General features: G+C 55.5%; 1 non-coding gene and 1 pseudogene across 1 annotated transcript; both read left to right on the top strand.

Annotated features, from left to right (window-relative positions):
• The first annotated feature begins 21,143 nt into the window (after positions 1-21,143).
• LOC142863757 (5S ribosomal RNA) lies at positions 21,144-21,262 on the top strand. The gene has a single exon (XR_012914408.1). It is a non-coding gene; the product is annotated as a 5S ribosomal RNA (ribosomal RNA).
• A 3,403-nt stretch (positions 21,263-24,665) lies between these two features.
• LOC142863714 (uncharacterized) lies at positions 24,666-24,784 on the top strand (annotated as a pseudogene).
• Positions 24,785-25,135: the final 351 nt, after the last annotated feature.

The following is a 25,135-nucleotide window of genomic DNA, read 5'->3' as shown; positions in this document are numbered from 1 at the left end:
CACTGCACCTTGCCTGCCCGTCTCCCGTGGGTGAGTGGACACAGCCAGTTCCGCACTGCGCCCTGCATGCCCGTCTGCCGTGGGTGAGTGGACAAAGCCAGATCCGCACTGCGCCCTGCCTGCCCGTCTGCTGTGGGTCAGTTTACATAGCCAGATCCACACAGCACCCTCTCTGGCAGTCTCCCGTGGGTGAGTGCACACAGCCAGATCAACACTGCGCCCTGCCTGCCCGTCTGCCGTGGGTGAGCGGACACAGCCAGATCATCACTGCGCCCTGCCTGCCCGTCTGCCGTGGGTGATTGGACACAGCCAGATCCGCACTGCGCCCTGCCTGCCCGTCTGCCGTGGGTGAGTGGACACAGCCAGATCCGCACTGCGCCCTTCCTGCCCGTCTGCCGTGGGTCAGTGTACATAGCCAGATCCACACTGCACCCTCTTTGCCCGTCTCCCGTGGGTGAGTGGACACAGCCAGATCCGCACTGCGCCCTGCCTGCCCGTGTGCCATGGGTCAGTGTACATAGCCAGATCCACACAGCACCGTCTCTGCACGTCTCCCGTGGGTGAGTGGACACAGCCAGATCCACACTGCGCCTTCCCTGCCCGTCTCCCGTGGGTGAGTGGACACAGCCAGATCCGCACTGCGCCCTGCCAGCCCGTCTGCCGTGGGTGAGTGGAAAAAGCCAGATCCGCACTGCGCCCTGCCTGCCCGTCTGCCGTGGGTCAGTGGAGATAGCCAGATCCACACAGCACCCTCTCTGCCCGTCTCCCGTCGGTGAGTGGACACAGCCAGATCAACACTGCGCCTTGCCTACAGGACTCCAGTAGTTGTGTGGACACAGCCAGATCAACACAGCACCCTCTCTGCCCGTCTCCCGTGGGTGAGTGGACACAGCCAGATCCACACTGCGCCTTGCCTACCCGTCTCCCGTTGGTGAGTGGACACAGCCAGATCCTCAGTGCGCCTTGTCTGCCCGTCTCCCGTTGGTGAGTGGACACAGCCATATCCGCACTGCGCCCTGCCTGCCCGTCTTCCGTGGGGGATTGGACACAGCCAGATCCGCACTGCGCCCTGCCTGCCCGTGTGCTGTGGGTCAGTGGATATAGCCAGATCAACACAGCACCCTCTCTGCCCGTCTCCCGTGGGTGAGTGGACACAGCCAGATCCACACTGCGCCTTGCCTGCCCGTCTCCCATGGGTGAGTGGACACAGCCAGATCCGCACTGCGCCCTGCCTGCCCGTCTGCCGTGGGTGAGTGGACACAGCCAGATCCGCACTGCGCCCTGCCTGCCCGTCTCCCGTGGATGAGTGGACACAGCCAGATCCGCACTGCGGTCTTCCTCACCGTCTGCCGTGGGTAAGTGGACACAGCCAGATCCGCACACCGCCCTGCCTGCCCGTCTGCCGTGGGTCAGTGTACATAGCCAGAACCACACAGCACCCCCTTGCCCGTATCGCGTGGGTGAGTGGACACAGCCAGATCCACACTGCACCTTGCCTGCCCGTCTCCCGTGGGTGAGTGGACACAGCCAGATCCGCAGTGTCCTGCCTGCCTGTCTGCCGGGGGTCAGTGGAAACAGCCAGATCCGCACTGCGCCCTGCCTGTCCGTCTGCCCTGGGTCAGTGGACACAGCCAGATCTGCACTGAACCCTGCCTGCCCGTCTGCCGTGGGTCAGTCGACATAGCCAGATCCACAGAGCACACTCTCTGCCCATCTCCCGTGGGTCAGTGGACATAGCCAGATCCACACTGCGCCTTGCCTACCCGTCTCCCGTGGGTGAGTGGACACAGCCAGATCCGCACTGCGCCCTGCCTGACCGTGCCGTGGGTGAGTGGACACAGCCAGATCCGCACTGCGCCCTGCCTGCCCGTCTGCCATGGGTGATTGGACACAGCCAGATCCGCACTGCGCCCTGGCTGCCCGTCTGCCGTGGGTCATAGTACATAGCCAGATCCACACAGCACCCTCTCTGCCCGTCTCCCGTGGGTGAGTGGACACAACCAGATCCACACTGCGCCTTGCCTGCCCGTCTCCCGTAGGTGAGTGGACACAGCCAGATCCGCACTGCGCCCTGCATGCCTGTCTGCCGTGGGTGAGTGGACACAGCCAGATCCGCACTGCGCCCTGCCTGCCCGACTGCCGTGGGTCAGTGAACATAGCCAGATGCACACAGCACCCTCTCTGCCCGTCTCCCGTGGGTGAGTGGACACAGTCAGATCCGCACTGCGCCCCGCCTGCCCGTCTCCCGTGGGTGAGTGGACACAGCCAGATCCACACTGCGTCCTGCCTGACCATCTGCCGTGGGTGAGTGGACCCAGCCAGATCCGCAATGCGCCCTGCCTGTCCGTCTGACGTGGGTCAGAGTACATAGCCAGATCCACACAGCACCCTCTCTGCCCGTCTCCCGTGGTTGAGTGGACACAGCCAGATCCACACTGCGCATTGACTGCCCATCTTCCGTGGGTGAGTGGACACAGCCAGATCCGCACTGCGCCCTGCCTGCCCGTCAGCCGTGGGTGAGTGGACACAGCCTGATCGGCACTGGGCCCTGCCTGCCCGTCTGCCGTGGGTCAGTGGACACAGCCAGATACTCACTGGGCCCTGCCTGCCCGTCTGCCGTGGGTCAGTTGACATAGTGAGATCCACACAGCACCCTCTCTGCCCGTCTCCCTTGGGGGAGTGGACACAGCCAGATCCGCACTGCGCCCTACCTGCCCGTCTGCTGTGGGTCAGTGGACATAGCCAGATCCACACAGCACCCTCTCTGTCCGTCTCCCGTGGGTGAGTGGACACAGCCAGATCCACATTGCGCCTTGCCTGCCCGTCTACCGTGGGTGAGTGGACACAGCCAGATCCGCACTGCGCCTTGCCTGCCCGTCTGCCGTGGGTGAGTGGACACAGCCAGATCCGCACTGCGCCCTTCCTGACCGTCTGCCGTGGGTGAGTGGACACAGCCAGAATCGCACTGCGCCCTTCCTGCCCGTCTGCCGTGGGTCAGTGTACATAGCCAGATCCACACTGCACCCTCTTTGCCCGTCTCCCGTGGGTGAGTGGACACAGCCAGATCCGCACTGCGCCCTGCCTGCCCGTCTGCCGTGGGTGAGTGGACACAGCCAGATCCGCACTGCGCCCTGCATGCCCGTCTGCCGTGGGTCAGTGGAGATAGCCAGATCCACACAGCACCCTCTCTGCCCGTCTCCCGTCGGTGAGTGGACACAGCCAGATCAACACTGCGCCTTGCCTACACGACTCCCGTGGTTGTGTGGACACAACCAGATCAACACAGCAGCCTCTCTGCCCGTCTCCCATGGGTGAGTGGACACAGCCAGATCCACACTGCGCCTTGCCTACCCGTCTTCCGTTGGTGAGTGGACACAGCCATATCCGCACTGCTCCCTGCCTGCCCGTCTGCCGTGGGTGATTGGACACAGCCAGATCCGCACTGCGCCCTGCCTGCCCGTGTGCTGTGGGTCAGTGGATATAGCCAGATCAACACAACACCCTCTCTGCCCGTCTCCCGTGGGTGAGTGGACACAGCCAGATCCACACTGCGCCTTGCCTACCCGTCTCCCGTGGGAGAGTGGACACAGCCAGATCCGCACTGCGCCCTGCCTGACCGTCTGCCGTGGGTGAGGGGACACAGCCAGATCCGCACTGCGCCCTGCTTGCCCGTCAGCCGAGGGTCAGTGGACATAGCCAGATCCACACAGCACCCTATCTGCCCATCTCCCGTGGCTGAGTGGACACAGCCAGATCCACACTGCGCCTTGCCTACCCATCTCCCGTGGGTGAGTGGACACAGCCAGATCCGCCCTGCGCCCTGCCTGCCCGTCTGCCGTGGGTGAGTGGACACAGCCAGATCCGCACTGCGCCCTGCCTGCCCGTCTCCCGTGGTTGTGTGGACACAGCCAGATCCGCACTGCGCCCTTCCTGACCGTCTGCCGTGGGTGAGTGGACACAGCCAGATCCGCACTGCGCCCTTCCTGACCGTCTGCCGTGGGTGAGTGGACACAGCCAGATCCGCACGGCGCCCTGCCTGCCCTTCTGCCGTGGGTCAGTGTACATAGTCAGATCCACACAGCACCCTCTCCGCCCGTCTCCCGTGGGTGAGTTGACACAGACAGATACACACTGCGCCTTGTCTGCCCGTCTCCCGTGGCTGAGTGGACACAGCCAGATCCGCACTGCGCCCTGCCTGCCCGTCTGCCGTGGGTGAGTGGACACAGCGAGATCCGCACTGCGCCCTCCCTGCCCGTCTGCCGTGGGTCAGTGTACATAGCCAGATCCAAACAGCACCCTCTCTACCCGTCTCCCGTGGGTGAGTCGACACAGCCAGATCCGCACTGCGCCCTGCCTGCCCGTGTGCTGTGGATCAGCGGATATAGCCAGATCAACACAGTACCCTCTCTGCCCGTCTCCCGTGGGTGAGTGGACACAGCCAGATCCGCACTGCGCCCTGCCTGCCCGTCTGCCGTGGGTCAAGGGACAGAGCCAGATCCACACAGCGCACTTTCTGCCCGTCTCCCGTGGGTGAGTGGACACAGCCAGATCCACACTGTGCCTTGCCTTACCGTCTCCCGTGGGTGAGTGTACACAGCCAGATCCGCACTGCGCCCTGCCTGCCCGTCTGCCGTGGGTGAGTGGACACAGCGAGATCCGCACTGCGCCCTCCCTGCCAGTCTGCCGTGGTTGACTGGACACAGCCATATCCACACAGCACCCTCTTGCCCGTCTCCCGTGGGTGAGTGGACACAGGCAGATCCACACTGCGCCTTCCCTGCCCGTCTCCAGTGGGTGAGTGGACACAGCCAGATCCGCACTGCGCCCTGCCTGCCCGTCTGCCGTGGGTGAGTGGACACAGCGAGATCCGCACTGCGCCCTGCCTGCCCGTCTGCCGTGGGTGAGTGGACACAGCCAGATCCACACTGCGCCTTGCCTGCCCGTCTCCCGTGGGTAAGTGGACACAGCCAGTTCCGCACTGCGCCCTGCATGCCCGTCTGCCGTGGGTGAGTGGACAAAGCCAGATCCGCACTGTGCCCTGCCTGCCCGTCTGCTGTGGGTCAGTGGACATAGCCAGATCCACACAGCACCCTCTCTTGCCGTCTCTCGTGGGTGAATTCACACAGCCAGATCCACACTGCGCCCTGCCTGACCGTCTGCCGTGGGTGAGCGGACACAGCCAGATCCTCACTGCGCCCTGCCTGCCCGTCTGCCGTGGGTGATTGGACACAGCCAGATCCGCACTGCGCCCTGCCTGCCCGTCTGCCGTGGGTGAGTGGACACAGCCAGATCCGCACTGCGCCCTGCCAGCCCGTCTGCCGTGTGTCATTGGACATAGCCAGATCCACACAGGACCCTCTCTGCCCGTCTCCTGTGGGTGAGTGGACACAGCCATATCCACACTGCGCCCTGCCTACCCGACTCCCGTGGGTGAGTGGACACAGCCAATTCCGCACTGTGCCCTGCCTGACCGTCTGCCGTGGGTGAGTGGACACAGCCAGATCCGCACTGCGCCCTGCATGCACGTCTGCCGTGGGTCAGTGGAGATAACCAGATCCACACAGCACCCTCTCTGCCCGTCTCCCGTCGGTGAGTGGACACATCCAGATCAACACTGCGCCTTGCCTACACAACTCCCGTGGGTGAGAGGACACAGCCAGATCCACACTGCGCCTTGCCTACCCGTCTCCCGTGGGTGAGTGGACACAGCCAGATCCGCACTGCGCCCTGCCTTCCCGTCTGCCGTGGTTGATTGCACACAGCCACATCCGCACTGCGCCCTGCCTGCCTGTCTGCCGTGTGTGAGTGGACACAGCCAGATACGCACTGTGCCCTGCCTGCCCGTCTCCCGTGGGAGAGTGGACACAGCCAGATCCGCACTGCGCCCTGCCTGCCCGTCTCCCGTGAGTGAGTGGACACCGCCAGATCCGCACTGCGACCTTCCTTACCGTCTGCCGTGGGTGATTGGACACAGCCAGATCCGCACTGCGCCCTGCCTGCCCGTCTCCCGTGGGTGAGTGGACACCGCCAGATCCGCACTGCGCCCTTCCTTACCGTCTGCCGTGGGTGAGTGGACACAGCCAGATCCGCACTGCGCCCTGCCTGCCCGTCTGCCGTGGGTCAGTGTACATAGCCAGATCCACACAGCACAATCTCTGCACGTCTCCCGTGGGTGAATGGACACAGCCAGATCCACACTGCGCCTTGCCTGCCCGTCTCCCGTGGGTGAGTGGACACAGCCAGTTCCGCACTGCGCCCTGCATGCCCGTCTGCCGTGGGTGAGTGGACAAAGCCAGATCCGCACTGCGCCCCGCCTGACCGTCTGCTGTGGGTCAGTTTACATAGCCAGATCCACACAGCACCCTCTCTGGCCGTCTCCCGTGGGTGAGTGCACACAGCCAGATCAACACTGCGCCCTGCCTGACCGTCTGCCGTGGGTGAGCGGACACAGCCAGATCATCACTGCGCCCTGCCTGCCCGTCTGCCGTGGGTGATTGGACACAGCCAGATCCGCACTGCGCCCTGCCTGCCCGTCTGCCGTGGGTGAGTGGACACAGCCAGATCCGCACTGCGCCCTTCCTGCCCGTCTGCCGTGGGTCAGTGTACATAGCCAGATCCACACTGCACCCTCTTTGCCCGTCTCCCGTGGGTGAGTGGACACAGCCAGATCCGCACTGCGCCCTGCCTGCCCGTGTGCCATGGGTCAGTGTACATAGCCAGATCCACACAGCACCGTCTCTGCACGTCTCCCGTGGGTGAGTGGACACAGCCAGATCCACACTGCGCCTTGCCTGCCCGTCTCCCGTGGGTGAGTGGACACAGCCAGATCCGCACTGCGCCCTGCCGGCCCGTCTGCCGTGGGTGAGTGGAAAAAGCCAGATCCGCACTGCGCCCTGCCTGCCCGTCTGCCGTGGGTCAGTGGAGATAGCCAGATCCACACAGCACCCTCTCTCCCCGTCTCCCGTCGGTGAGTGGACACAGCCAGATCAACACTGCTCCTTGCCTACACGACTCCCGTAGTTGTGTGGACACAGCCAGATCAACACAGCACCCTCTCTGCCCGTCTCCCGTGGGTTAGTGGACACAGCCAGATCCACACTGCGCCTTGCCTACCCGTCTCCCGTGGGTGAGTGGACACAGCCAGATCCTCAGTGCGCCTTGTCTGCCCGTCTCCCGTTGGTGAGTGGACACAGCCATATCCGCACTGCGCCCTGCCTGCCCGTCTTCCGTGGGGGATTGGACACAGCCAGATCCGCACTGCGCCCTGCCTGCCAGTGTGCTGTGGGTCAGTGGATATAGCCAGATCAACACAGCACCCTCTCTGCCCGTCTCCCGTGGGTGAGTGGACACAGCCAGATCCACACTGCGCCTTGCCTGCCCGTCTCCCATGGGTGAGTGGACACAGCCAGATCCGCACTGCGCCCTGCCTGCCCGTCTGCCGTGGGTGAGTGGACACAGCCAGATCCGCACTGCGCCCTGCCTGCCCGTCTCCCGTGGATGAGTGGACACAGCCAGATCCGCACTGCGGCCTTCCTCACCGTCTGCCGTGGGTGAGTGGACACAGCCAGATCCGCACACCGCCCTGCCTGCCCATCTGCCGTGGGTCAGTGTACATAGCCAAAACCACACAGCACCCCCTTGCCCGTATCCCGTGGGTGATTGGACACAGCCAGATCCACACTGCACCTTGCCTGCCCGTCTCCCGTGGGTGAGTGGACACAGCCAGATCCGCAGTGTCCTGCCTGCCTGTCTGCCGGGGGTCCGTGGAAACAGCCAGATCCACACTGCGCCCTGCCTGTCCGTCTGCCCTGGGTCATTGGACACAGCCAGATCTGCACTGAGCCCTGCCTGCCCGTCTGCCGTGGGTCAGTCGACATAGCCAGATCCACAGAGCACACTCTCTGCCCATCTCCCGTGGGTCAGTGGACATAGCCAGATCCACACTGCGCCTTGCCTACCCGTCTCCCGTGGGTGAGTGGACACAGCCAGATCCGCACTGCGCCCTGCCTGACCGTGCCGTGGGTGAGTGGACACAGCCAGATCCGCACTGCGCCCTGCCTGCCCGTCTGCCATGGGTGATTGGACACAGCCAGAACCGCACTGCGCCCTGCCTGCCCGTCTGCCGTGGGTCAGTGTACATAGCCAGATCCACACAGCACCCTCTCTGCCCGTCTCCCGTGGGTGAGTGGACACAGCCAGATCCACACTGCGCCTTGCCTGCCCGTCTCCCGTAGGTGAGTGGACACAGCCAGGTCCGCACTGCGCCTTGCCTGACTGTCTGCCGTGGGTTAGTGGACACGGCCAGATGCGCACTGCGCCCTGCCTGCCCGTCTGCCGTTGGTCAGTGGACATAGCCAGATCCACACAGCACCCTCTCTGCCCGTCTCCCGTGGGTGAGTGGACACAGCCAGATCCAAACTGCGCCTTGCGTACCCGTCTCCCGTTGGTGAGTGGACACAGCCAGATCCGCACTGCGCCCTGCCTGACCGTCTCCCGTTGGTGAGTGGACACAGCCAGATCCGCACTGCGCCCTGCCTGCCCGTCTGCCGTGGGTGATTGGACACAGCCAGATCCGCACTGCGCCCTGCATGCCCGTCTGCCGTTTGTCAGTGGACATAGCCATATCCACATAGCACCCTCTCTGCCCATCTCCCGTGGGTGAGTGGACACAGCCCGATCCGCACTGTGCCCTGCCTGGCCGTCTGCCGTGGGTCCGTGGACATAGCCAGATCTACACAGCACCCTCTCTGCCCGTCTCCCGTGGGTAAATGGACACAGCCAGATCCACACTGCGCCCTGCCTGCCCGTCTCCCGTGGGTGAGTATACACAGCTCTGGCCGGGAGAACACGAGAGGTGCCCTCTCACCGCTGCTCCTCATAGCCGAACGGCACTCTGTGGTGTGCACGCGCCACATTTTATTAATGCACTCCTGGATGGATGGGCACTCGGTCGCTTCCACATCTTTGCGATTGTGAATCGTGCCCTAACTGTAACCCTAACCATTACCCAGCTCGTCTCCTCTGCCCCTACCTGACGCACTCCTCCCCACCAGGCCCCTCACTGTCCTGGGCCCCTGCCTGAATGGCTCCTTCCCGCCTGGCCTATCACCATCCTCTGCCCCTGCCTGACACCCTCCTCCCCGCCCGGGCCATCACCTGGGCCCCTGCCTGACTCGCTCCTTCCCTCCTCCCCACCCGGCCCGTCACCGTCCTCGGCCCCTGCCTGACCGGCTCCTTCATGCCCAGCCTGTCACCGTCCTCGGCCCCTGCCTGACGGGCTCTTCCGTCGCCTGGGCCTTCCAAGGGCTTGGTGTGGACGCTGCTGCCAGGAAGCCCTTCAGAAACCCGGCAACAGGGTGGCCGCAGCAGTCTCGAGCAGCCATACCTAAGTGTCCCTGGTGTCTTCCCTGAGGCCCTGCGGCTGCCGCCCCCCACAAGGGGAGAGCCGCAGAGGTGGGGACCGCCTCCTCATGGGGACGTACACGCAGCTCTCCACGTCGGATCCCGGGGCTCTCTGTCCTGCCAGAAGGCCCAGCGGGCCTACGGGTCCTTAGAGTGGCAAAAACATCCGAAAGCTGAGACTGAGGGTCCGGTGGGTGTCTGCACTTTTGTGCTGGGTACCCCAGGGAGGCCCGGGGGCTGGCTGGACAACGTGGTCTGCTGGGCGGGGGGTTTGGAGGAGCAACTGATGCCCTTTGCACTTTGGGTAGCAAGAGTCTGAGGTGTCTCTGAGCCCTGGGCCATGTCAGGGTGGGGGGGAGGAGGAGGAAGAGGAGGAGGAGGAGGATGTGGGAGGGGCCGTGACCTGCAGTCCTGTTCCCGGGGTGGCACAGCATGTGGCTTCTTCCACAGGCTGCTTGGCCTGAGCTCCCTGCACCTGAACCTTGGGAGGACTGGCCCTGTGCTTGCCAACACTTCCTGCAGGGACCCAGAGCTGGGAGGTTGCATCTCTCAGCCCTGGGTCGGGCAGAGCCCCAGCGGGCCATGCCCACAACCTCTCTCAGCACGGTCCCCCAGAAGGCTCCTTTGGGACCAGGATTCTCTTGCGGGTGACTGTTAAGGTCTGGCCCCTGGATGGAGGGGCACCAAGAGTAGAGGAGCAGGAAGGGGAAGGGCGTGGCCATGCGAGGGGACACTTTGAGGCCAAGTCCCAGCTTCAGCCTGATCCTCCTGGGAACCCCGGGGTGTACATCACACCTCCTGGTTGTCCCGCTCTGAGACCGGGAGCCGGGCTTCGCATTCCCACAGCAGCCGGTCGTGGGCTGAGGACACTTGGGGCGTTGGGAACTCTCTGGCTCCTCTTGGATTAACATCTGGAGCTGCTTGTGAATTGTGCCGCCACACACACCCGAGTGCAGGTGTCTTCCGCACAGACTGCGGGCCTGGCTCTTCTGAATGCCGCTAGCTTGCGACCCACCCACGGGTGAACCTGGTCAGGGTACTTTCTCTCAGGGGCAGACTCTGATCTGGGCGGGCTACTGGTGTCTCTGTTTGCTCGTTTCTTTCTTCCATTTCGGGAAAGGCTTCCTTACTGGGTGTGGAAATCTCCTATGCCTTTCCTCGCCTATTCTGTCAGCTTTAAAATTCTCCTTCAGTTGCCACCCTCACAGGTGGATTAGGAAACTCTTTCCGGTGCACTCATTAGTGAAATGACCTCAATGAAGCTGGAATCCAATATCTACTCGCCGATTTTTCGCGAGTCCACACACCAGGGTGGTTGGGGTCCAATGCAGCCCCGGCCAGGCCCAGGCCCCGTGGACTGGGCCACAGGAGGACACATAGGAGGGTCCCGGCCCCCACGGTAGCGGTGCGGGCAGTTCTCCAAGGGCTTGGGCGTTTTCCAGAGGTAGGAGATGGAGGGGACTGATTTCTTCAGCACCCCACTGTGGACGGAAAAAATCCAAGCCCTGAAATATTTGAAAGAAGTTTATTCTGAGCCAAATTTGAGGACCATGACCCGGAGCCACTCTCAAGAAGCCTTGAGCAAGTGGGCTCGCTGTAGCTGGGTTACAGTTCAGTTTTATACATTTTCAGAGAGACAAAGGTTACAGGCAAGGTCACAAATTAATACATGAGAGGTATACATTGGTTTGGCCCAAAAAGGTGGGACATTTCGAAGCGGGGGCTTACAGGTTATAGGTGGGTTTAAAGATTCTTTGGCTGGCAATTGGCTGAGAGGGTTAGACTTTATCTAGAAGACCAGAAAGGATATGCTTATTTTAAGATAGGGTTGTGGGCACTCTGGGAGGTCCAGACAGGAGGACATTTTAAATTTACAATAGGCGCCTGCTAGGATGCTCAGTTAAGACATTTTAGATTTATGATAGGCATCTGCCAGGATGCTTGAGTTAAGACAGGGGCTTCTTATTTTTTAGGTGATGTTAATGCCATACCAGAATCAGGTCAGGGGGTAAACCACTGCTTCGTTTGGTTAACAAAAGCCGCTTTGTGGGAATTTATTGTTTGTCAGCCTAACCCTGCTGGCCTCCTTAGGAAGGAGTTTTTAGCAAAAAATTAGAGTTCAGTCTTCAGTTCCCCCTGTTGGCCAAAGATCATTCCATGGAATGCATGTGTAGGCCAACAACCAGCATGATGTCTTAGGGCGCTAGGAAGGCTCATTTTTAGAGTTGTCTATCTGGTCCCATGGTGCTAGGAAGGCTCATTCTTAGAGTTGTCTATCTGGTCCCACGGTGCTGTAGAATAGGCGATGTTATATCTTAGGGGAGGGACTTGACTCTATTTGATTTAGTAGTCAATTGTTAAAAGGGGCCAGATAGAGTCAGGCCTTGGGCTTAGTCTAAAAAACGTTTTGGACTAGATTTATTCTGTGAGCTATTATGATTTGGGCCTTTGACTGATTTTTTTTCTTCCTTTTCTTGTATCTGGTATAGCATTTACAAGAAACATATAATAATAATACGGCAATGAGTGTCATAAAAGTACTAAACAGAAGGTGCCCAAGAAAGCCATAGGTAGAATCAGAAGGTAGCAAGCAGCCTAACCAGCCAAAAAATCCTCTGCATGTATCATCATATTTTTTAATCAGACTTACAATATGTTTACCCTCTTTATCAACAGTCAATTGAACTTTATGATAAATTTTATTTGAGGATTGTAAAACTGATACCAATTTGGAGTCTAATAAATTTAATTTTTCCTCTGGCCAATTAGTCTCCATAGGTATAACATTCTGAGGAGGGTATAAATTGAATTCGAGAAACATTTGATTTTTAATATCTAAATTATTATAGGACTTGTTTACAGTTAGCAAATTTATTTTTCCCACCACCTTTGTGTTACACCATATACTAGTATTTAGGAGGGAAAAGGAGGTTTTGTTACAAAAGAAATCATATAATTTTATAATGTCATTTTGTTTTCCCTCTCAGCAAAAACGGCCCTTTTCTATATACCAGATGTTATGCTCTATGGGGGTGGATATTAGGGGCCAAATCTGGGAGAAATCAGGGTTCCAAGTGTTTTGAGGGCATAGCCATTCTCCTTTTCTATTCTCACAATCTGAGAGGGAAATGGGATGCCAGGTGTTTTCATTGGCTAAAATAGCCCATCGACTTCCCATGGGGAGTATTCTAGTATTATTGACAATAGTTCCAATGCCAGCTAGTTGAACTACAGGATATTGTTGAGCCTCATTTAACTTTGGTGCTAGAATTTTTAAAATACAATGTTTAAGATCACATCTATCATCTAAGAATTTTCATAGATTTGGGGAACCATATATTTTCCATAGGTGCCTAGATTGAGCCTCAGCACTGAGTACTGTAGGCCATTGTTTTATAGCCACTTCAGATTCCATTTGTAATAACATGGACATGAGTCCTTGTTGGGTCAGAGCACATGCTCGTTTCTACCTCTGGGTTTGGGCGTATGTCTTTAGGGTTTGTCTGGTCTCTTCTATCCACTTCATTAGAGCTGCATTATCTTTTAGGGCAGCTTCCCATCCCTTCCCTTTTTTTTGGAACAGCATTCCTTCTATGTGGCCTATTTTTGAGAGGGAATCTTTTTTTAGGGAATGTCTTTTTTTATTAGCTGCGAATTTAGCTTGCCCCAATATACCTAACCCAGCTCTAATTTTTCCCGTGAGATGGCGTTTTAGTCTTTTGGATGGCCAATTTTGGTGTATTCACCAGGAATGCTGTTGCCATTGTATACTAATGGCCTCAGTGCAATTTGGATAAATGGAGTCAACCCAGAACCGCTGGGTATCCCAGACAATTGTCAGATGGGTGGAGGTTACTCCTAAGTATGCCTTTGTCTGAGTGTGCCATAAGGCTTCCCAGAGGCGCCCTTGTCTTAGGGTGGAATTTGTACTGTCAGGGACTTCTGTCCACCAACTGACTCCCATAAATAGTTCTTTATGGGCAGTGTCAGTGTGGTTGGTGCTGGACAAGGGCATCCAGCCACAAGCACAGGGCTGGTGGTTGTCTGGGCAGCTTATGCTGCGACAGTTTACACAGGAAGCTGCTAGGTTTTTCTCATCATACCCAGGCAGTTGTCTGAGTTTGTCATCACCAATGTCTATTGTGACGCAGTATTTTATCTGATTAGATCTCTTTAATAATCGTCCTGAGGCATTATTCGGTAAATATTCTTGCAGGGCATTATACTTGGTTAAGGCTTTATAATAGAGGTACCCTGCAAAGGGGGCCCCTCTAGGGAGATTTACAGTGGAACTGTTCCATTCAGTGGCCTTCATTTCATCCTGATCTATGTCATACCAAATGATATGATTTCTACTGGCAGGGAAGGTAGTGAGGTTTGCAGGAAGCCAGGAAAAATCTTTAGGTTTAAAGAGAACAGGAGTGTGGGGTAGGCAGATAGGGGAAATTATGGGAAGGAGGATGATCAAGTGAAATATTTTTCTAATCTTAACAAGGAAATTCATAACCATATTCATTTAGAAAGTTATACCAAGGGAGATTCTACAAATCCCAAACAACCTCTTGGGGGTCTTGGTTAAGGCATTCAGGGTTTGCAGCAATATATTCTATAGCAAGTAAAGTAAGAATAAGAGTTATTTTAGGGTTTATAAGGACTGGCCTGGTCCAATGTCTTGAGAAGAGTGTCCGCTTTAGTTGTTGCTTTGGACGTTGCTTTGGAGGCTGGTTGAGACTCAGATGTTTTTTGAAGTCGTAGGCGGGTGTCAGAGATTAATTTAGAAGTCCAGGTGTGGTCGGGAGCGTGGTCAGGCACTCGTTTTAGATGTGAGACATGAATCTAAGAGGCGACCCCCTTTAATTTTGCAGCACAAGAGTTAGTTAAGAGTACCTGGTAAGGTCCTTTTCAGCGAGGTTGTAAGGAGTCTTTGAGTTGGTGCCTTTTCCAATAAACAAAGTCACTTGGCTGTAATCCATGATCCTTGGGGTCTTTAGCTCCCGTAAGCTCACTGTGGAAAGACTCTGTTACCATTTTTGCATTATTTGTTAGAGCTTTAAGTAGTCCCTGACAATAATGTAGTATTTTTTTTTTAAGTAAGGCTGGCTCATATAAACCCTCGTCCAGCCTCATAGGTCTCCCTGTTATTATTTCATAAGGTGATAGACAGTGCTTCCCAAAGGGAGAGGATCTAAGGTTAAGCAAAACCAGTGGGAGGGCTTTCGGCCAGGGGAGGTTAAAGGCCTCAGTTAATTTAGCTAATTGAGTTTTTATTGTGCCATTTGTTCGTTCTACCAACCCAGACGACTGAGGATGATAGGCACAATGGAAATGTTGTATTATGGGCCAAATTTTGCAGATGGATTGGATAATTTGTCCAGTAAAGTGAGTTCCACGATCACTGTGTAACTCAGAAGGGATTCCCCAAACTGGAATGATTCTTTCTAGCAGTATTTTGCCTACTGTTAAGGCAGTAGCCCTCCGACAAGGAAATGCTTCTACCCAGTGGGAGAACATGCAAACCAGGACCAATACATATTTGTAATTCTGGGATGGTGGCATCTGGATAAAATCCAGTTGCCAAACTTCAAATGGTCTTGCAGGCAAAGGAAAGTGGCCTTGGGAGCCATGCAAAGGCTTGCCAGGGTTATGTTTTGGACATATAGTACAACGAAAATATACCTTTTGGGCTATTGTGGGGGATGGTTTCTAGAAATATTGTTTTCCCCATAATATCATTTTCTCAGGGGCCCAGTGAGTCATTTCATGAATGAATTGAAGGAGAGGAAATTGTGCACCTAAAGGAACTATAGGTTTTTTGTTGGGACCCAGCCACAACTCCCTATTTGGGTCAAATACACCTCCCTTTTGCTGCCAGATTTGTTTCTCTTCAGGGGTTGATGCCTGTTGGTACTGTAAAAGAATGTTAGTAAGAGTGTCGGTGGGTCGGAAGGGGCATTCTCGTACAGGACAGGTCATCTTTCCTAGGGCAGCATTTTTTGCTGCAGCATCAGCTAGATTGTTTCTCTTAGCTTCTTCAGTGTTATCTTTGGAATGCCCAGGAATTTTTATGATTGCCAGTTGTTTAGGCATTTGAATTGCTTTTAATAGCTCTGAGACTTGGTGCCCATTTCTTATAGGTTGTCCAGATGAGGTAAGAAATCCTCTCTGTTTTCATAGCATGCCAAAATCATGGGCTATGCTAAAAGCATAGCGGCTATCAGTGTATATATTAGCTACCTTCCCTTCAGCCAAAATACAAGCTCTAGTTAATGCTATTAATTCAGCCATTTGGGCTGATTTTACTCCTTTGAGTTGGGCGCTTTCTATTATGTCTACTGTGGAAGTGACAGCATATCCCGCCTGATAATGTCCCTGATGGTCCTTTAAATAAGAACCATCTGTAAACCAAATTAACTCAGCATTCTCGATAGGAGTTTCCTGCAAATTTGCTCGAGGAGAGAGTAAGATATCAGTTAGTAGACTGCAGTCATGTTTTTCTTCTTGCTCACCTGGAAGAGGGAGAAGAGTTGCAGGGTTAAGAATATTGCAGCGCTTCAAAGTGATGTTAGGGGCAGAAAGCAAAAGCACTTCATAGGAGGCAAGGCGACTTACAGAATAGTGTTGAGTGTGGTGAGAGTTTAGGAGAGATTCCACAGAATGAGGGGCATAAATTATTAGTGGGGACCCCAGGACAAATTCCTCAATTTTTTTTACATAAAATGGCTGCAGCTGATATAGCTCTCATACAAGGGGGGTGTCCTTTTGCTACTGGGTCTAACTGTTGGCTGAAATAACCAACTGGCCTGTGACTGTCGCCATGCTTTTGAGTTAATACTCTAAGCGCATTTCCATCTACTTTATGTACAAAAAGGAAAAAAGGAAGGCTATAGTTGGGGTGTCCTAAAGCAGGTGCCTGGGTAAGAGCCTGTTTTAAATCCTCTATATATTGCTTTTCACTTTCCCCCCAGCAAATTGGATTTGGTTGGTGATGCTTTAGTTTCTTGTATAAGGGCTGGGCCATTAATGAGTAGTTTGGAATCCAACTTCTGCAGTAGCCTGTTAGCCCTAAGAACCCTCTTAACTGTTTTTTTGTTTTGGGCAAAGGAAAGGCCATGATGGCAGAGATTCTTTCGGGGTTTATAAGAAGTCCCTTTGGGGAAATTGTGTGCCCTAAGTATTTAACTTGGGGGAGACAAAATTGTAATTTATCTCTGGACACTTTGTGTCCCTTCAAGGCAAGCTGTTGCAGCAGGTATATAGTGTCTTCTCTGCATTCACTCAGGGAGGGTGAACACAACAGCAAATCATCCACATACTGAATCAGAGTAGATTCATTTTGGAATACAATATCATTTAAATCTGCCTTTAATATTTGAGAAAAATATGTAGGACTTTCAGAGTAACCCTGGGGCAAGACTGTCCATGTATACTGGCGATTTTCCCAAGTGAAGGCAAAAAGATATTGACTATCCTGATCTACAGGTATGCTAAAGAAAGCACTGCATAAGTCAATGACAGAGAAGTGGCTGGCAGTGATAGGAATATTGGACAGTAAGGTGTGGGGGTTAGGGACGACGGGATGCCTCGGAACCACTGTTTTATTTATGGCTCTTAGGTCCTGAACAAACCGCCAGCCTTTCCCATTTGGTTTTTTGACTGGGAGGATTGGTGTGTTACAAGGGCTGGTGCAGGGTATTATGAGTGCTTTATCTAAGTAGTCCTGAATGATTGGCTTGATTCCTAGTAAGGCTTCAGGCCTAAGGGGGTATTGTTTAATGTTTGGCAGGGGCTTAGACTCATCTATGGTGATCTCTATGGGAACTGCTGACTTAATTCGTCCAATATCCGTGGAAGAGTTTGCCCATAGAGAATCTGGTATTTTGGATAAGAAAGGCTCTAAGTCCCCCTGTTCGAAATCTCCATTAACCTTAGCAAGCATGATACTGCATGTAGGGTTTTGTAAGTCTTCTGTGTCTCCCAAATTGAGAATCATCTCTCCCTTCTGTGAAAATGAGATGTGGGCATTATGGGTCTCTAGGAAATTCCGTCCCAGCAGGTGTATAGGAGCACTATCTACTAAAAGGAAAACATGCTGTCCTATAAGCTCTCCCAATTGAAATTGGAGTGGATCAGATTTAAAGGCAACAATTGGGGAGTTTGATACCCCTACCATTTGAATTTTTACTTTACTCCGAGGGAGAGGGTTTTTAATTAAGGTAGGGTTGAGGACTGACAGCGTGGCACCAGTGTCCACAAGGGCTCTGGTGTCTTCCCCATTTATGGATATTTCTATTTCCCCTAGAGTGTTTGTTAGAAGTAAGGGGAAAACCCTCTCTATTCCCTCGGAGCCTCCCTATTCTGGTTTTAAAGTTCCTTTGGTGCCTTCCTCTAAGGCCTTCTGCTCTTTTTGTGCAAGCACCCATTTAAGTTTCTTACAATCTTTTTTAAGGTGTCCCTTCTTTTTGCAGTAATAACAAATCACTTCCTCTGTGGCCAGCTGCGATCTCTGCAGGGGACGGAACCCCTCTGACCTTTTGACTTGGTTACTAAGTTGCTTTAGCTGTAAACTCATAATCTTGGAGGCTGTTTCTTTTTGCTTCTTAACTATTGTCTGTGACAACTGGTCAGCTAGGATGACTAGGTTGCTAGTGGGCAGGGACGCCCAGGCCACATTATTTCTCTTTACCAGGGTCACTAATTCGTCGTCTAAGCCTTGTATAAATCCAGAATTTAGTAAAGTGTCACTTTTACCATGCTCAAAATTTTTAGGAGGTATCCCTGAATATTGTTTGAATGTTTTTTCAAACCTGGTATAAAAGTCAGGTATGGTTTCATTTGGGCGTATTTTACATTGTTGCACTTTTGCCCAATCTATAACTTTAGGGAAAATCTGTGGTAAGTTTTCACAGAGGCGGTCACAGAGCTCCCTGCATTTTTCCCTTCCATTTGCATCTATTTTATCAAAATCTTCTAAAGGTTGTTTCCAACCTGCTACCCTGAACCATTCTTCAGCTTTGTTCTTGGGGACTAGTAACTCAATTAGCTGATACAGGTCAGAAAAACCTGGATCATAGGTCTTAAGTGTTAATTGGAATTCTCTGGCAAACCCAAGGGGGTCTTGAGTTGGATCAGGGAACCCAGACACCAGAGCCTTTAACTCTGTCTTGGTCCAGGGTGTATACAATATATTAGGGTCCCCTCTCTCAGTGGGTTTTATTTTAAAGGGAGCAACAACTATTTTATCTTCTCCTCTAGCTATTCCCGATCCTTTTACAGCTTGAGGCGAAGGAATAGGGGAAGGAGGGGGGAAAATGAAATCATCAGGATAAGGAAATTCAGAGAACAGAGGGTTAGGGGGAGCAGAAGGAGAGACAGTTTTTGGAGCGTTCCTGATTTCAGAAGCGGCTTTTGCTAGTTTCTTTAATTCTGAGACAGTCTCAAGTATTTTCTTATTAACTTCCTGGAGGGAGGCAAGTTTATCATTCCCTCTTTTGGACGATTCCAAGTGCCAGCAATAGTATGATTCCCATTCATTTTCTTTAATTCGAGAACCTAGTTTCTCTAGTTTAGCGCGCAAGAAAACCAATTTGGGAATATTAAAAGTTCCCCATTTTGGAAACCTCAGACCTAGGTCATCTTTAGTAAGATCTTCCCATTTATACAAATACTTGCAAGTAGAGGCGTCATAATTATCAAACATAAAACCAGCTGGGGTGCCTGAAGGAGGTCGTTCTTCTTGCCTTTCCTCATTTTTACATAATTTGTTTCCCATTATTTTTTTTTTTTTTTTTTTTTAAGAAGGAACCGAACTGTGGTCTAGGGTTTGGTGTAGTGGATCAGAGTGTGCTGCTTGTGGGTGGGGCTCCTCAGTGTTTCACCACTGAGTCGGTCCCACCCTCTTACGTGTCCCAGTTTCTCTCTTCCGGGGTCTAGTACCTCCGAGAGGGCTCAAAACGCCGAGTGATCAGCTCTTATGCGCGTTACCTGGACAAGCCTTTTTTTTTTTAATTAATTTGTTGGGGGGTTCCCTGTGGGGCTACTCGCGCCTCGGGGAATCGCCCCAGGCAACTCCCAATCAGGGCTCTGGTCACCCAGGGCTACCTTAGGTCTGGGAGGAGTAAGCTGCCCCTTATCTTCGGAGCTGAGAAACTCAGTCTCTCATTTATCTACGAATAGGACAGTTGGGTTCCTTATGCAAATATGCAGACAAGCCAATCGAAATTGGTCTTCAAGAGGAATAAGGCAGCAGAGAAAGCCCTTCAGAGTGCACTTTCACATCAAATTAGGATCCCAAACAACAATTCCTAGGAAGAGAACAGACAGCTCAGAATAAACTGGGACCTTCGACCAAGAGTGGGAGGTCCGGATCTCAGGAGGACTTACCGGTTCCCGCCGGAGGAGCGGCTCGAAGTCGGAAGGGCTTCAATGGGCCCGTGCTGGTACCTTAGCTCCGGGTTCGGGCGACTCCTTCGGGGGTCCCGAGTCTTCTCTGAGATCCTGCCGACTACGCCAAAATTGTGGACGGAAAAAATCCAAGCCCTGAAATATTTGAAAGAAGTTTATTCTGAGCCAAATTTGAGGACCATGACCCGGAGCCACTCTCAAGAAGCCTTGAGCAAGTGGGCTCGCTGTAGCTGGGTTACAGTTCAGTTTTATACATTTTCAGAGAGACAAAGGTTACAGGCAAGGTCACAAATTAATACATGAGAGGTATACATTGGTTTGGCCCAAAAAGGTGGGACATCTCGAAGCGGGGGCTTACAGGTTATAGGTGGGTTTAAAGATTCTTTGGCTGGCAATTGGCTGAGAGGGTTAGACTTTATCTAGAAGACCAGAAAGGATATGCTTATTTTAAGATAGGGTTGTGGGCACTCTGGGAGGTCCAGACAGGAGGACATTTTAAATTTACAATAGGCGCCTGCTAGGATGCTCAGTTAAGACATTTTAGATTTATGATAGGCATCTGCCAGGATGCTTGAGTTAAGACAGGGGCTTCTTATCTTTTAGGTGATGTTAATGCCATACCAGAATCAGGTCAGGGGGTAAACCACTGCTTCGTTTGGTTAACAAAAGCCGCTTTGTGGGAATTTATTGTTTGTCAGCCTAACCCTGCTGGCCTCCTTAGGAAGGAGTTTTTAGCAAAAAATTAGAGTTCAGTCTTCACCACAAACCACGCCATCCCACCCCACCCATGGGACACATCCCGAGAGGGAGACGCCCCATACACTCGCTCCCCTCCCCCTTGCGCTGTGCCCCAGCCCTGGCCTGGGGGAATACGCAGCAGCCCACGCACAGGGCGGGGGGCGGGGGGGCACAGGTGAAAGGGGTTGTGGGAGAGGGCGGCCCCTGGCTGGGGTCAAAGGGCGAGCGCCCCGCGCGTGCGCAGTCAGTGGCGGCAGCAGAGGCGGTGGTGGCAGCGGCGGAGACTCGCTGGGGGTGGGCAGCGGGTAGGTGAAGGAGGCCAGGCGAGGAGAGGAGGGGGGCTGGAAGGTCTCCACCTTGGCCAGTCCAGCCGTGGAGGTGCATCTTCTGTGAGTGTGAGTGACTGTGAGTATGTGTGTGTGTGTATAGAGAGACAGCCCCCCACCCCGGCCCGCCCCGCCCCGTCCGTCACCCTCGGAGCCCGCCGGACCCGGCCGGCGAACTCAACAGTCCCGGCCCGGCGCGGGGCCTGGGGCGGGAGGAGGCGGCGGGGAAGCGCAGAGAGGCTCGGCTTCTTGAGCGTGGCAGGGGCGCCCTCCGCCGTCTAGGGCCACGCCACCCTGAACGCGCCGGATCTCGTCTGTTCTCCGAAGCTAAGCAGGGTCGGGCCTGGTTGGTACTTGGATGGGAGACCGCCTGGGAATACCGGGTGCCGTAGGCTTTTTTTTTTTTTTTTTTTTTGCCTCTTGTTCTGTCCCCTTTCTGGGAGCGCAGCGGCGGCCCGGGGTGAAGGTAACCTCCACCCTCAGCGCCCGCCGCGGTGCCTGGCGCCCCCGCCCGCACCGTGGGGCCTCCTCTTGTCCCAAGCCGCGACATCGCCACCACAGGGCAGCATGCGTGGCATCTGAACTGTCAGGTGTGAGACCGAAGGTCTGGTCTGTGGGAACCGACACGCTGGAGGAAACCTTGAGAGTCTGCGAGGGGAGGGAGTTCCAGAAGAAGGCCAGGATGTCATTTTGAGGGAGTATGTGACCAGAACTCGTCCCGTTGCTTTTGGGGTTCTATGGGCTCCACGTAGGAATCTTTGGTGGTGGCACCTGATGTTGGGGGATCCGGAGTCACACCCAGACCTGCTCCACAGGCCTCCTTTTACTTTTCTCTTCGGATTCATTATTTTTAAAAAGTGTCTCCTATCTCTATTATTGCATTTTCTTTTCTCTCTCTTTTCAAGCAGATGATGGGAGTACAAGTATTCAGGTGACATGTGTTGCCCGTGCCCCCCTCCCCCCTGTGTTCTTATTCATTTACCTCTCATGTTGTTCCAGCGTATTGTGGGGGTACCAGTGTTAAGGTCGGGTACGTTGCCCTCTCCCAGCCTCCCCCCTCGGGTCAGAGCTTCAAGTGCGCCCATCCCCCAGTCGGTGCGCACCCACCCCATCCCTAATGGATGTGTATGCCCATCCCCTCCCCCCGCCCGCCCGACGCCCATCCGATGAAGGTGATTCCTCTGTGTCCACTTAAGTGTCCATCGGTTCATACCAATTTGCCGGTGAGCGCGAGCACGTGGTGCTCGTGTGTCCATTCTTGGGATACTTGGCTACTGGAACGGGTTCCAGCTCTGGCCAGGAGAACCACGAGAGGTGCCCTCTCACCGCTGCTCCTCATAGCCGAATAGCACTGCGTGGTGTCCACGCGCCACATTTTATTTATGCCCTCGTGGGTCGATGGGCACTCGGGTCGCTTCCAGGTCTTTGCGATTGTGACTTGTGCCCTGACTCTAACCCTAACCCTTACCCAGCCCGTCTCCTCCTCGTCCCCTGCCTGACTGACTCCTTCCCGCCTGGCCTGTCACCTGTCACCGTCCTCTGCCCCTGCCTGATGGGGCTCCTCCATCGCCTGGGCCTTCCAAGGGCTTGGTGTGGACGCTGGTTCCAGGACGCCCTCCCAGGAACCCGGTAGCAGGGCTGCCCCAGCGTCTCGCGCAACCCAACCGTCCACTGGCCGCCTTAGCTAAGTGGCCTGGGGGGGACGTGCTCCCGCTGTGTGGCGGGGGCCCAGCCTGGTGTCTTCTCTGAGGCCCCGCGGCTGCCGCTCCCCGCAAGGGGAGAGCTGGGGAGGTGGGGACCGCCTCCTCATGGGGACGTACACCCAGCTCTCCACGTTGGATTCCGGGGCTCTCTTTCTGCCAGAAGCCCCAGCTGGCCTGCAGGTCCTTAGAGTGGCAACAACATCCGAAAACTGAGATTGACGGTCCGGTGGGTTTCTGCACTTTTGTGGCGGGCACCCCAGGGAGGCCCAGGGGCTGGCTGGACAACGCTGTCCGCTGGGCAGGGGTGGGGGTTTGGAGGAGCAACTGATGTCCTTTGGACTTTGGGTAGAAAGTGTCTGAGGTGTCTCTGAGCCCTGCGCCATGTCGGGGTGGGGGGGAGGAGGAGGAGGAGGAGGAGGTGGGAGGGGCTGTGACCTGCAGTTGTGTTCCCAGGGTGGCATGGCACGTGGCTTCTTCCACAGGCTGCTTGGCCTGAGCTCCCTGCACCTGGGCCTTTGGGGGACTGGCCCTGTGCTTGCCAACACTTCCTGCAGGGACCCAGAGCTGGGAGGTTGCATCTCTCAGCCCTGGGTCGGGCAGAGCCCCAGCGGGCCATGCCCACAACCTCTCTCAGCAGGGGTCCCCCAGAAGGCTCCTTTGGGACCAGGATTCTCTTGCGGGTGACTCTGTAAGGTCTGGCCCCTGGATGGAGGGGCACCAGGAGTAGAGGAGCAGGAAGGGGAAGGGCGTGGCCATGCGAGGGGACACTTTGAGGCCAAGTCCCAGCTTCAGCCTGATCCTCCTGGGAACCCCGGGGTGTACATCACACCTCCTGGTTGGCCCGCTCTGAGACTGGGAGCCGGGCTTCATGTTCCCACAGCAGCCAGTCCTGGGCTGAGGAGACCTGGGGCGTCGGGAACTCCCTGGCTTCTCTTTGTGGTACCATTTGGAGCTGCTTGTGAATCGTGCCGCCACACACGCCCGAGTGCAGGTGTCTTCTGCACAGACTGCGGGCCTTGCTCTTCTGAATGCCGCTAGCTCGCCACCCACCCACGGGTGAACCTGGTCAGGGTACTTTCTCTAAGGAACAGACTCTGACCCGGGCGGGCTACCGGTGTCTCTGTTTGCTCGTTTCTTTCTTCCATTTCGGGAAAGACTTCCTTACTGGGTGTGGAAATCTCCTATGCCTTTCCTCGCCTATTCTGTCAGCTTTAAAATTCTCCTTCAGTTGCCACCCTCACAGGTGGATTAGGAAACTCTTCCCGGTGCACTCATTAGTGAAATGACCTCAATGAAGCTGGAATCCAATATCTAATCGCCGATTTTTCGCGAGTCCACACGCCAGGGTGGTTGGGGTCCAATGCAGCCCCAGCCAGGCCCAGGCCACTTGGACTGGGCCACAGGAGGACACAGAGGAGGGTCCGGCCCCCAAGGTAGCGGTGCCAGCAGTTCTCCATGGCCTTGGGCGTTTTCCAGAGGTAGGAGATGGAGGGGACTGATTTCTTCAGCACCCCACAAACCACGCCACCCCACCCCACCCCACCCATGGGACACATCCCGAGAGGGAGACGCCCCTACACTCGCTCCCCTCCCCCATGTGCTGTGCCCCAGCCCTGGCCCTGGGGAATAGGCTGCAGCCCACACACAGGGCGGGGGGCGCAGCTGAAAGGGGTTGTGGGGGAGGGCGGCCCCTGGCTGGGGGCAAAGGTCGAGAGCCCCGCGTGTGCGCAGTCAGCAGTGGCGGCGCGCTGGGGGTGGGGGACGGGTAGGTGAAGGAGGGGAGGCGAGGAGAGGAGGGGGGCTGGAAGGTCTCCACCTTGGCGGGTCTAGCCTTGGAGGCGCGTCTTCTGTGAGTGAGTGAGTGTGAGTGTGTGTGTGTGTGTAGAGAGACAGCCCCCCACCCCGGCCCGGCTCTCCCTGCCCGCCCCGCCCTGCCCGTCACCCCAGTCCCGCGGAGCCCGCCAGACCCGGCCAGTGAACTCAACAGGCCCAGCCCGGCGCGGGTCAGCGCACGCGGGGGGCCTGGGGCCGGAGGAGGCGGCGGGGAAGCGCAGAGAGGCTCGGCTTCTTGAGCGGGGCAGGGGCTCCCTCTGCCGTCTCCGGCCACGCCGCCCTGAACGCGCCCGATCTCGTCTGATCTCCGAAGCTAAGCAGCATCGGGCCTGGTCAGTACTTGGATGGGAGACCGCCTGGGAATACCGGGTGCCATAGGCTTTTTTTTTTTCCTTTTTGCCTCTTGTTCTGTCCCCTTTCTGGGAGTGGGGCGGCGGTTCGGCGGATCACCCCCACCCTCAGTGCCCGCCGCGGTGCCTGGCGCCCTACCCGGCGCCGTGGGGCCTCCTCTTGTCCCGAGCCGTGACACCACCGCCACGTGGCAGCATGCGTGCCATCTCTACTGTCAGGTGTCAGACCAAAGCTCTGGTGTGTGGGACCGACATGCTGGAGGAAACCTTGAGAACCTTGAGAGTCTGAGAGGGGAGGGAGTCGCAGAAGAATTCCCAGGATGTCATTTTGAGCAAGTATGTGACCAGAACTCGTCCCGTTGCTTTGGGAGTTCTATGGGCT

This window comes from Microcebus murinus, chromosome 22 (genome assembly GCF_040939455.1).
Source record: "Microcebus murinus isolate Inina chromosome 22, M.murinus_Inina_mat1.0, whole genome shotgun sequence".
Lineage (NCBI taxonomy): Eukaryota > Metazoa > Chordata > Mammalia > Primates > Cheirogaleidae > Microcebus > Microcebus murinus.
The sequence above is the reverse complement of the archived record's forward strand: the minus strand, read 5'-3'. Positions and strand labels throughout refer to the sequence as shown.